The sequence below is a fragment of the Cicer arietinum genome, chromosome 2, assembly GCF_000331145.2.
Source record: "Cicer arietinum cultivar CDC Frontier isolate Library 1 chromosome 2, Cicar.CDCFrontier_v2.0, whole genome shotgun sequence".
Classification (NCBI taxonomy): Eukaryota; Viridiplantae; Streptophyta; class Magnoliopsida; order Fabales; family Fabaceae; genus Cicer; species Cicer arietinum.
In genome coordinates, this window is record NC_021161.2 from 33,877,581 (window position 1) to 33,891,286 (window position 13,706).

Consider the following 13,706-nt stretch of genomic DNA (forward strand, 5'->3'; position numbering starts at 1 on the left):
GCACGTTAAAGCTAACGTTAAGGTAAGAGCTCCTTCCAAACTTTTAGTTTGCATTTAGGGACTTATCTGTGATTGTGTGGAAAGGATCTTGTTAGGGTTTGAGTATTGATTTGGGGGAAAATGGATCTAAGATTTTATGGGTAAAATCTTAGAGTTAGGCTTTGGTTATATTTGATGTGTTTGAGTGTTATGTTGTGTTGATTTTTGTTCGTCGTATTTGACGTGTTCTTAGTTAATACCGATGAAATTTGATGTGTTTTGGGGTGGATTGTGAATTAAATGTGATAAAATGTTTTGAGTTGGTTTTGTTGTGAAATTTGAAAACCATTAGAGTTAAACGAGTATTAAAAATGGGGAATCTTTTAATATCTCGGTTTACTTAATGTTGTTTTGGAAAATCGTTTAAGTTAAATGAGTATTAAGAATGGGGAATCTCTTAATATCTTGTTTACTTAATATTCGTTTTGGAAATCGTTTAAGTTAAAAGAGTATTAAGAATGGGGAATCTCTTAATATCTTGTTTACTTAATATTCGTTTTGGAAATCGTTTAAGTTAAAAGAGTATTAAGAATGGGGAATCTCTTAATATCTTGTTTACTTAATATTCGTTTTGGAAATCGTTTAAGTTAAAAGAGTATTAAGAATGGGGAATCTCTTAATATCTTGTTTACTTAATATTCGTTTTGGAAATCGTTTAAGTTAAAAGAGTATTAAGAATGGGGAATCTCTTAATATCTTGTTTACTTAATATTCGTTTTGGAAATCGTTTAAGTTAAAAGAGTATTAAGAATGGGGAATCTCTTAATATCTTGTTTACTTAATATTCGTTTTGGAAATCGTTTAAGTTAAAAGAGTATTAAGAATGGGGAATCTCTTAATATCTTGTTTACTTAATATTCGTTTTGGAAATCGTTTAAGTTAAAAGAGTATTAAGAATGGGGAATCTCTTAATATTTCTGTTTGCTTAATATTTGTTGTGAAAATCATTTAAGTTAAATGAGTATTAAAAATGGGGAATCTTTTAATATCTGCATTTGCTTAACGATTGTTGTGGATGAAGTCAGTATATGCTCATGCATTTTCATGCTTTTTGTAAATCGTGCAGACCCGTGATAGGTGGCACCTCGGTAATTGGTACTTGGCCTGCGATAGGCGGTACAATTATGATTTACGGCCCTTCGAGGAGGGTTTTCGTTTGGTTTTCGTCTGCTAAGTGTTAAGTTTTGGAGTTATGTGTGAGTGTGATTGAATTAGTTTAAGTATTTTTGGAAGAATAAGCAGGGAAATCGATTTCCCAATCGATTGGATGAGTTGCAGGAAGTTCACTATTTTAACCTAATCGATTTGCCAATCGATTGTATAAATATGTCTTTCAAAATCTTTTAAGAAATCGATTTGGAAATCGATTGGCAGAGAGGCAGGAACTCAGCAAAACTGCCAAAATCGATTTGGAAATCGATTTGGCAACACAGGGACTCAGAAAAACTGACAAAAACGACTTAGAATCTAGGAACGTTCTTGACATCCAAGATCATTCTTCGAATTGGTTGGAGATGAGCTGACTTATACTTGTGATCCTGTCAATTGTCTAAGATGATTACTTGCTTTTAAGTCATGTGTGCAGGTCTAGATTTAAAGTTCAATCAGCAGTGTACTTTACAGCTTGTAACTTTGTACTTGCAATTGCCTCACTTAAAGAATGATCTTGTTTTATACTTTTTATGAAGCATATCTTTAATCCTTCGAATTCTGGAATAATTATGACTTAGATTGATCCTTGCTTTTTCTTGATGAAGATATGAAATGAATAAAGCTTCCATGATCCAATCTCTCACAAAGAAACTGATTATTCTTGTTTATGACAAAAACGAAGATCGTTCTTCGTTTCCTAGAACTATGTCAAGATCGATCTTCGTTTTACTGTTTTTGCTTTCTTGATTTTAATGAGATCTGCTTTGTAATGGTTGATACCTATCTTGTTTTAACACACTCAAATACACATATTAAATACCAAAACATTTAGAATCATAATTAGAATTCTTAATTAACTTTTTGTTTGTTTTCATCGAAACATTAAATTAATATGTTGTCTCAACAATTGGACCCTCTCAATTGGTTCATAAGGTCATCTATCCTAGGTAGTAGATACTTATTCTTGATTGTCACTTTATTAAGTTGGCGGTAATCTACACACAACCTCATAGAACCATCCTTCTTCTTAACCAACAACACAGGTGCACCTCATGGTGACACACTAGGTCTTATAAATTGTTTATCTAAAAGCTCCTCCAATTGCTTTTTAAGCTCAAACAATTCTAAGGAAGACATCCTATACGGTGCCATGGATATGGTCCAGTACCTGGTACGAAGTCAATGCTAAACTCAATCTCACACTCTGGTGGTAAACTATTGACATCTGCAGGGAATACTTTAGGGAATTCACACACAATAGGAACATCTCGTATTACCACTTTTTCTTCAAATTCCAATGAGGCTAGGATCATGTATAACTGGGCATCTTCTTTCAAGAGTTCCTTCACTTGGTTGGCGGATATATTGCTAAGCTTATCCTTCACTTCTAGCTCCATGAATTCAATGGTTTTTCTAAAAAAATCTATGCGGACACGGTTGGCAGATAGCCAATCCATAACGAGAATCACATCGACTAGATGCAAAGGTAAACACACTATGTCAACTCGGAAGTCCTTTCCACACACATGGATAGAAATGTCGAGACAAACACTAGACGTGTCAATAGAATTACTAGTAGGGGTATTCATAATCAAATCATATTGCAAACGAGACATAGGTAATCCTAAACCTCTAACACAATCAAGGGACACAAAGGAATGAGTGGCACCACAATCAAATAGCACAAATAAAGGAGAATCACTTATGAGACACGTACCTTGAATCAAGTTGTCTTTCTCATACACTCTTGCACAATTGAGGGCAAATACTCTTCCATTGGATTTAGGTCGGCTGGCTTGGGAACTCTGGTTTCCAAGTTGTGGAGTCTTCCTTGGGTAGGGGCATGTGGTGTTGATGTGGCCCTGTTGTTGACAACTAAAACAAGTAATTCCAGCATCTCTACATTCATATGCCATGTGACCCTGCTTACCACACCTATGACATCAGATATGAGTAATCGGATCACCATTATTACCATTGTTGTTGCTCGAGACTTGACTCCTATTGTTACTAACTCCTCGTCCATCAGGGTTTCCTCTACCACCCCCATACTATAATTGTTTTCATTTCCTTTCCCATTACCATTACTATTTCCTTGTCCAGCTGAAAAATTGTATTGTTGATAGTTCAAACGACTTCCAGATTTACTAGGAGGAAAAAAGTAAGGTTTCCCTCTATTATGATTCATAGGCCTCATGTCTTTCATGCTTCCAATGTTTCGGTAATGTGCCTTTTCAGCACGACTATCCTCATCATAAATCCTACTCTTATTCACTAGGGTAGGAAAGTCACGGATCTCTTGCATTCCAACCTGTTTCTTGATCTCTGGCCTAAGTCTCATTTCAAACTTGATGCACTTAGAATTTTCTCCTGCCTCTCCAACATAGAGTGGATAATACCTGGATAACTCCTCAAACTTAGTTGCATACTCCGCTACTGACATATTCCCTTGTTCCAATTTGACAAATTTCATTTCCTTCCTATTGTGAATGTCTTCAGGGTAATACTTGACTAGGAACAGGTTCTTGAATACATCACAAGTAATTGCAGTCCCTGCATTGTCTAAACGCTAGCGCGCATTATCCCACGAATGTTCAGCTTCTTCTGTCATCATAAAGGTTCCTAAATGCACTTTCTGACATTCGGGGCATGTCATTCCTCTGAAAATTTTCTCAACCTCTTGCAACCACTTTTGAGCTCCATCAGGATTATACTGACCTTCAAACGATGGAGGGTTAGCCTTGTGGAATCGATCCATCACCATGAACTCATTTATTTGCACATTTCCTTGGCCACCACTATTGGTAGTAGCTTGAGCAACAGCTTGATCAACAACATGTGCAACTTGAGCAGCAACATGAGCAACTTGAGCAGCAACATGTGCAGTTTGCGCAAAGGCTTGTGCAGTAGCTTGAGATTCAGCCAAAGCTTGGAGAGCCTGCATTGTAACTCCTGCCATGGACTCTAAAGCCTCAACAATTGCAGCGTCATTCCTTCCACTAGCAATCGCAGCGTCATTCCTTCCACCAGCCATCACTACCCACATCAATCAGATAAGCCAATCGAATATAGTGAGACACTTAGGAAAGTGAGAAACTAACTTAGTTCTACACCACTAACACAATAATGACCATAACAATAACACACATAACACATAACACATTTACGGTCTGATTGGACAGACCAGCTCTGATACCACTAATGTGATACCCTAAACCCCAAATAAAAAAATAATAATTTTCTTATTTTTAAAACATTGAAATTCTTTGAATACATAAATATATAAACTCTCAAACATTTTTTTAATTAAGGCAAAGAGTATCACATAAATCCAAAATTTTCATCAAACTTAACAACTCGGAATCATAATATAAGACAACAAAATCCTTTTTAAAGTACACATACATAAGTTTAATATTAAGTGCAAATATAGTCTCAATTCGATGTCACTATCAGAGTCGAAATTCTCAAAATAAAATACGATTAAAATAACGTGAACACGATGCATATAATAAGAGTCTTCAAGACAGGATGGCTCCCACCTATCTGATGGTACTAGTCATCACATGCAGCTTACAACTCATTTGCGTCCATCACAAACGCCAAACACAAACAACGAAGGGTGAGTTTCAAAATTATATGACAGTATAAGATAAACGAGGAGAACACACAATTAGTCAAATCAGTACAAGTAGGAGAAACACTCAAGACCATAATATCAAGGGTTAATCTAAATCAATCACAATAGGGCAGTCGCAAGGATGAAATGTTATGCATGTCATATACTGTATACTTCTTCATCATTCGGTACCATTCTACTCTGAAGTACTTGGTTAGGAGGCCTGATACTATGTCACTACAAGAGTGGACGAACAATTCATGAATGGCCAAATCCTCATAGATCCCATCAACTCAACCCGAGACACATACACGCGACGGTCGGGGTACTCTTCTGTTGTACGGTAGCTCCTGGCCTTAGAGAATAACCCGTTAATCTACTTAGGAATTCCCCACTAGAGGTACCCCCAAGGTCTATCAATCTTACCTCACATTTCAACTATCGCCCTCCAGGATCAGACTCATTCAGTTGTACTTCCCCGAATCACTAGGTTTGTCATACCCTCCCTATATGATGACAAAATAATCATAACTCCGAAATCTACAACTCATATCTCAGACTTACTCGATCATCACAACTCAATAAGTTTTCAGTTTGACTTCACAATATTCATTATTATATATGTATATCAGTCAATCACAATAAAATCCCAATATTTGGTTTACACTACTCACAATACACAATTCATTTTCATCAATCACACAATAAGGAATCAAATAGGTGGCACATTCAAGTAATATCACAATTTCAATCAAGTAACAAGAACACTCAAGTACATATCATTCATACAATAACAATCAGCATAAGATTTCATAAAATCATACAGCATGCAATCTTGATATAAATAGATTCACGACAATTCTATAGGTTGCTAAATCATATTTTAGTCCTCACTATTACCATTCATATATTATTAATTAATTATTATTACTCAATAGGGCTCAACAGTACGTAGTAAGCCTGGATGAATATCTGGGAATTTTGGTATAACCATTCATCCTACGTTATTTTATACTCATAAAATCGAACCTCATCTCGCCCCTTACCTCAATTGAAGATTTCTCCAAATGAATCTGATATGCTAATTTGTCGCATCTTCGTCAGCCATCATCTCTAATAATTCGTCAAGGTTATAGAACCATACAACCAAATGAAGTTAAAATAAATTATTTACTAAAATAAATAGGTGAAAATATTTATACTACTTGTAATATACTCAAAAATACTTTAATATTGTGGATATATGTAATTATATTAACATAAATTGTGTATCTTAGTTGAATTTTGTTTTTTAAAACAATTAGAATGTTCAATAACTATAATATATATATATATATATATATATATATATATATATATATTAACTGATACAGATCAGTAATGTGTTTCTTTTATAATCTTTAAAATATATATATAATTGTTTATATAGAGGAGAATTTAAAAGCATGCCAATCAAGAATTGTATTGAGAAATTATCTTACAGGATATTTTAATATCCATTGATTTAGATACCCAATTGAATTAATTCATGTTAATTTCAGTCTAATGTAGCAAGTCTGCTACTTTTGAAAATGCAGAGGACAACTTTTGCTGCAAAACATACTTATAAATATAATAAAATAATATGTAATTTGAATTAAAATAAAGCAAAATCGCATAGCATATATGTAATGAAAATTGATAGTATTTATTTAAATTGATGCGTACGATAAATCACTTTTAATTATAGCTAAAATAAAATGAACTCTTTAGATGCAGATGAATTTCAGAATATATGTCCAGTAATATAATTCAATCATATTCAGGTATATTATTTCTAAAAATTGGAATAAAGAACGCATGTCTAGTGCTACGATGACCTCATCATACGCATAAGTATTACTAAAAATTGAAATAAATGAATACATACACAATATTACTGTGAGGCTGATGATTGCAAGCAAACCTTGTTGACGTGAAAGGAGGAATTAGGGATGAAATATAGAAGAAGAAAAAAATGAATTCAACGTTGTTTCTTTGTTTTTCTTTGATTGTATAAATTTTTTATGGATAAAATATTTTTACAAATTTAAAGTTATTAGATCTAATTAGACTTCATACCTGAAGAAATTTCTATATTAATATGAAGATCGCAAAACAATAAGTTTCTATAAAAATTTATGATATTAATTTGACGTTATATTTATAGATATATATATATATATATTTAATAATTAATTTTAATATAGTATATTTGTTATATAACAACAAAATAAATTAGTATTATTATAATATTTAATAAAATTTCTATAATTATTAATATTATTATTTTTATGTGAACCAAGTATTAAATTTATACTATTTTAAAATATTAGACTTTACTTGCTCACATCAATTTAGAGATTTCGTAATAAAAAATCACCATATAAATGTTTTTTTAAATAAATCATTATATTATTATTATTATGACTATTTATTTGAATTAAAATTGAAAAATAAAAATGAAAGGAATTTGAATGAATATGACGGTGACATATTTTTAAAAGTGAAAGCTTCGAAAACATTTTACAAATACACTAAATTGTATTTCAAAAATTTTAAATTAATTCAAACTTTTGAAAATAAACTTACTTTGCATTTAGAAATTTTATAATCAACTAAAATTTCAAAAATTTAAATTTTTTTAATAACTTTTGCGAAAATTTTGAATAAATAAAATTTAAAATAAAAATCCAACTTTTAAAAATAATAAAAAGATAAAATAACCTCTTTAAGTATATTGGGAGTGGGATATAGATGAAAAAATAGAAAACTCAAATAAGAATATTGTATCATTATCATAATAATTGGTAAGTGTAGAAAGTGAAGTGGGCCAAAATTGGATTTATTTTACTAAACAAAAGATTATGGTCAACGACAAGGCAAAACACACCTTGCAGCTCAAAAAGAGGAATTGCAGTTCTTTCCCAACTAAAAAGTAAAAATAGGAATTGTTCTTTATGTTAAAACACTTTTTCTTTGAATAAACGCTCAATTTAGTTTTTCATTAATTGCATCCGTATTTTTAAATAGTTCTTAAAAATTATCATAAAAAACAATACTTTAATGTCCTTGAATTTATAATTGTGAAATATAACGTAAAGATAAAAATGAGAATAATTATAATAATAATAATAATATTTTTTTACACCAATTTTTTTATGTTTTTTTTCTTTCGAAAAGCGAGTCACAAAATAAGCTCTTGAAATAAATATTAATTCATGTTTATCAATTACTTAAATTTAATATTTTTTATGTCATCTAAATAAAAATGAGAATAATTTTGATATACTAATTAAAATGTCTTATAAAAACAAAGCACTTTGTTGATAAAGAATTAGTTAAAATTAACGTCTTTTTAATTATCATCGACGTAAAAATAAGAACAATTATAATAAATTTAACTATAATTTTTTCACATTGTTTGGAAAGAAGTCACTAAAGAAGTTGGTGGAACATATACACATAATAAATGTTTGTTTGTCATTAATTGATTTTAATATACACTAATCATAATTTATTTTAAAAACTGTAGGTTAGAGTAAAAACAAAATTTTATTATATAGGGAGTAAAACAAATTTATCGCATTTTGCAACGATTAAAACAATTCTTTTTTTAATTTGAAGCTACTAAAGCCAAATTCCAAAGATTTTACGGGGACTTATTTTAAAGTCATTAATTACTCAACCGTTGAAAAACTAATCCTAAACATTAGGTTTTAAAACAAAAACATTTGCATTAATTTAAACTAAAAATTTTAATTTACATAGACTCAAATAAATTTTTTTTTTTTTGTATTTTACAATGACTTAATTCATCTGTAAGTCTTAAATTTATCATTTGTTACAAAAAGTATAAATTCATTAAGTAGCACTACCCCAAAAATGACATTTAACAGCGCCCATTTTACAGCGCTTGCTAAACACAAGCGCTGTTGTAATTATATTTTAAAAATAACAGAACCTTTTACAACACTTTTGATGCAAAGCGCTGTAAAACAAGCGCTATAGTAGGTCATATAACGTTTGCGCATCACGTTATAAGGCTTTTACAGCTCTTGTCAAAAAAGCGCTGTAATAGGAAGCGCTTTCGCGTATCAGTTACACCGCTTTTTTCACAAGCGCTGTAAAACACATGCGCTTTCATTGACTTTAACTACCTATTACAGCGCTTTTTTCACAAGCGCTGTAAAAGACATGCGCTTTCATTGAATTTAACTACCTATTACAGCGCTTTTTTCACAAGCGCTGTAAAACACATGCGCTTTCATTGAATTTAACTACCTATTACAGCGCGTTTTTCACAAGCGCTGTAAAACACATGCGCTTTCATTGAATTTAACTACCTATTACAGCGCGTTTTTCACAAGCGCTGTAAAATACATCTTTAAAATAATTATATACGTTGGAAACCCTCATATCCTCTACATCTTTCAAATAATTATATACGTTGGAAACCCTCATATCCTCTACATCTTTCAAATAATTATATACGTTGGAAACCCTCATATCCTCTACATCTTTCAAATAATTATATACGTTGCGAACCCTAATATCCTCTACGTACTGTGCGGCCATCTACGTTGTCTAAGGTATTTTTTACACATGATCTGTTATGTTTTGAAATTGTCAAAAATTGTCAAAAACTCATACCACATGATCTGTTCTGTTTTGAAATTGTTAGTTGATATTGGTTTCTTTTTGAAACTTGTTGATATGTTTTGAAAGCTTATTATTTTTGTTACTGCATTTATATAGGTGGTATAATATGGATAGGAAATGGATTTCAGCCAATCGATTGTCAAAAGAGTATGAAATTGGAGTGAAGGAGTTTGTTGAGTTTGCAGTGAAGAATGCAAAAGATCCAAATAGAGTAGTTTGTCCTTGTTTAAAATGTTGTTTTGGAAAACGTGTTAGAGAAGATGAATTAGAAGGACATCTAGTATGTAATGGAATTGATCAAAGCTACACATGTTGGATAAGACATGGTGAGAAAAAAAAAGGAAACATTAATTTTGAGAATAGTTCGACATATGCTTCAACTGACTTCGATACAGATACATATGAGCCGGACCGAGTTGATGAGATTGCAAAAGCAGTTGAAGAAGATCTTCGAGATTGTCCTAAAATGTTTGAAAGTTTGTTGAGTGATGCAGAGAAAGAATTATATAATGGTTGTACTAAATTCACAAGACTGTCAGCGATATTAAAGTTGTACAACTTAAAAGCGAGTAATGGATGGTCTGATAAAAGCTTTACGGAATTATTAACACTCATAAAAGATATGTTGCCAGATGATAATGAACTTCCCAGTCGAACCTACGAGGCTAAACGGATTTTGTGTTCTATTGGAATGAGTTACGAAAGGATTCATGCGTGTCCTAACGATTGCATTTTATTTCGAAACGAATATGAACTACTTAAGGCGTGTCCGAAATGCAATGTCTCTCGATATAAGAAGAAAGAATCTACTCCAGCAAAAGTCGTGTGGTATTTTCCTATAATACCAAGATTTAGGCGCATGTATCGCAGTGAAGAAGATTCAAAACACTTGACATGGCATGCAGATGAAAGAATTAGAGATGGAATGTTTCGACACCCTGCAGATTCCCCACAATGGGCAAAAATTGATCACGAGTATCCTGAATTCGGGATAGAGTCAAGAAATCTAAGACTTGCACTTTCTACTGATGGAATGAATCCACATGGTCTTCAAAGCATCTCACATAGCACGTGGCCTGTGATTTTGGTAATATATAACCTACCTCCATGGTTATGTATGAAGCGTAAGTTTATGATGTTGTCTCTGTTAATTTCTGGACCCAAACAACCGGGGAATGATATCGACGTATACTTGACTCCTCTAATCGAAAATTTAAAAAGTATGTGGGAGACAGGTGTGGAAGTTTATGATGGGTATAAGAAAGAATGTTTCAATTTAAGGGTTATGTTGTTCGGCATAATTAATGATTTTCCAGCATATGGTAATTTATCAGGATATAGCATTAAAGGTCAGTGTGCATGTCCTATATGTGAAGAGAGTACAAATTGGATGCGGTTGAAACATTGTAAGAAGAATGTGTTTCTTGGACATCGTAGATTTTTACCTTATAGTCATCAGTATCGTGGGTGGAGAAATGCATTCAATGGAAAATCAGAGGAAGGTAAAGCTCCTTTAGCACCGACTGGATATCAAATACTTGAAAAAGTACAAGGTTTGACCAATAAATTTGGCAAACCTTTTGCGGGAGAGCTGGTGAAAACTGGGTGGAAGAAAAAGTCAATTTTCTTTGAATTGCCATATTGGAAGTCATTGTATGTAAGACATTTCCTCGATGTGATGCATATTGAAAAAAATGTATTTGAAAGTGTTATTGGTACGTTACTCAATGTTCCAGGAAAGTCTAAAGATGGCGTCAATGCAAGATTGGACTTGGTCGATATGGGAATAAGAAATGAACTGGCTCCAGTAAAGAAAGGAAATCGCACATATCTACCTCCAGCCGCTCATACTCTATCTAGAAAGGAAAAAATTGTTTTATGTAAATTTCTACACGAAGTTAAAGTTCCAGAAGGATACTCTTCGAACATTAAAAATTTGGTTTGTATGAAAGACCTCAAGTTAAAAGGTTTGAAGACCCATGATTGTCATATTATAATGGAGCATTTGCTACCAATAGGTATACGTTCCATTTTACCTGAAAAAGTTCGACTAGCCTTAACTAGATTATGTTTCTTCTTCAGGGAAATTTGTAGTAAAGTGATCGACCCTCAGAAATTACCGACATTGCAGAGGGAAATTGTTGTTACTTTGTGTGAGCTTGAAATGTATTTCCCACCATCGTTTTTTGATATAATGGTTCACCTTACTGTTCATCTGGTTAAGGAGACACAACTTTGTGGGCCAGCTTATATGAGATGGATGTATCCGATAGAACGATATATGAAAATATTAAAAGGGTACGTAAAAAGTAGAAGTCGACCAGAAGGTTGTATTGCTGAACGATACATTGTTGAAGAGGCTGCTGAATTTTGTACTGAATATCTGTCCAATGTTGAATCCATAGGGCTTCCCATGTCTCGTCATTCGGGAAGACTATCAGGAGAAGGGATAACTGGAAGGAGACTACTGACTATATCAAGGACAGAATGGGAGCAGGCACAATTGTATGTTCTGCACAATGATGATGAGGTTCAACCGTATGTTACAATACACATTGATCAGTTATCTCGTTTGAACATGAATAGGAATCAAAATTGGATAACTCGAGAGCACAATCGAAGTTTTGTAACATGGTTAAAAAATCACATAATGTCAAAATTTGATATAGACCCCGGATCAATTTCAAATAGATTGAGGTGGCTAGCAAATGGTCCGAGCTTACATGTCTTTTCTTACACTGGTTATGTTATTAACGGCTACACATTTTATACCAAAGAACAAGATGATCAGACCACTATGCAAAATAGTGGAGTCACTCTCGTAGCTGAAGCGATGCATGTCTCAAGTGCAAAAGACAAAAACCCAATATATGCAAATCTATCATATTTTGGGGTTATCGAGCGCATATGGGAGTTAGACTACACAATGTTTCGTGTTCCCATATTTGGTTGCAAGTGGGTCGATAATAATAATGGCGTTCGGATTGATGAGTCAGGATTCTTGCTTGTCGATTTTAATAGGGTGGGATACAAAGACGAGCCTTTTATTTTAGCGTCGCAAGCTCAACAAGTGTTTTATGTCACTGATCCTTCTAATGATAAATGGTCTGTTGTCCTATCGACCAATAAAATAAGTGATGATAACAATAATGATGAAGATGTTGGTAATGATCTTTTATTTGCAACATCACAACAACCACATGAAATTGATTCAACTGATGATGGTTTATATCTTAGAGATGATCATGATGAGGGAATTTGGATTAATCCATCGTTTCGTATTGTAAATGGACAAACAAATGTGAATGTCACCAGGAAAAGAAGAAGGGCATCTTAATGTATATATATGTTTAATTGTTTTATATAAGCTATGCATGTAATCTGAACTGTGTTATTGTAAATATGCATGTAATCTGAATTGAGTGTTTTATACTAAGTTCTGATTAATTTATTTTCTGATTAATTTATTTTCTGCTTATATTTAGCTTGATTTGAGTGTTTTATACCAAGTTCATGTAACAATGAGTGTTTTATATTTAGCTTGATTTACATGAACTGAACTGAATATAAATTAGTAATTTACATGAACTGAACTGAACTGAATAGAGAGATTCTCTTTTGCTCAGTGCATATATATATATAGATTCTTCAGAATACTCATTTCTAATAATTCATCATCTCCTAAAGTATTGTGATAAAGACAATGATAACAATATTTTTAATCCAATAAACAATGATAAAAATGTTTTTAATGTCATCCCAACCCAAATAAACCAAACACAAAAATAAAATAAAGAGACATTTTACAGCGCTTATCTTAAAAAGCGCTGTAAAAGATCCTTTTAAAAATAAAATAATGAGTGTTTTATACCTTTTACAGCGCTTTTCACACAAAGCGCTGTAAACGACTCTTTTGAAAGTGAGTAAAAAAGACATTTTACAGCGCTTATTTGACAAAGCGCTGTAAAAAAGCTTTAAAAATAATATTCATCAGACACCTAATTTCTTCAAACACCTTGTACGCATCATGGGAATCCAAAAAACATCAGACACAAACCCATTTCTTCAAACACCTTGTACGCATCATGGGAATCCAAAAAACATCAGACACCTTAAAAAGCGTTGTAAACGATCCTTTTAAAAATAAAATAATGTGTTTTATACCTTTTACAGCGCTTTTCACACAAAGCGTTGTAAACGACTCTTTTGAAAATAA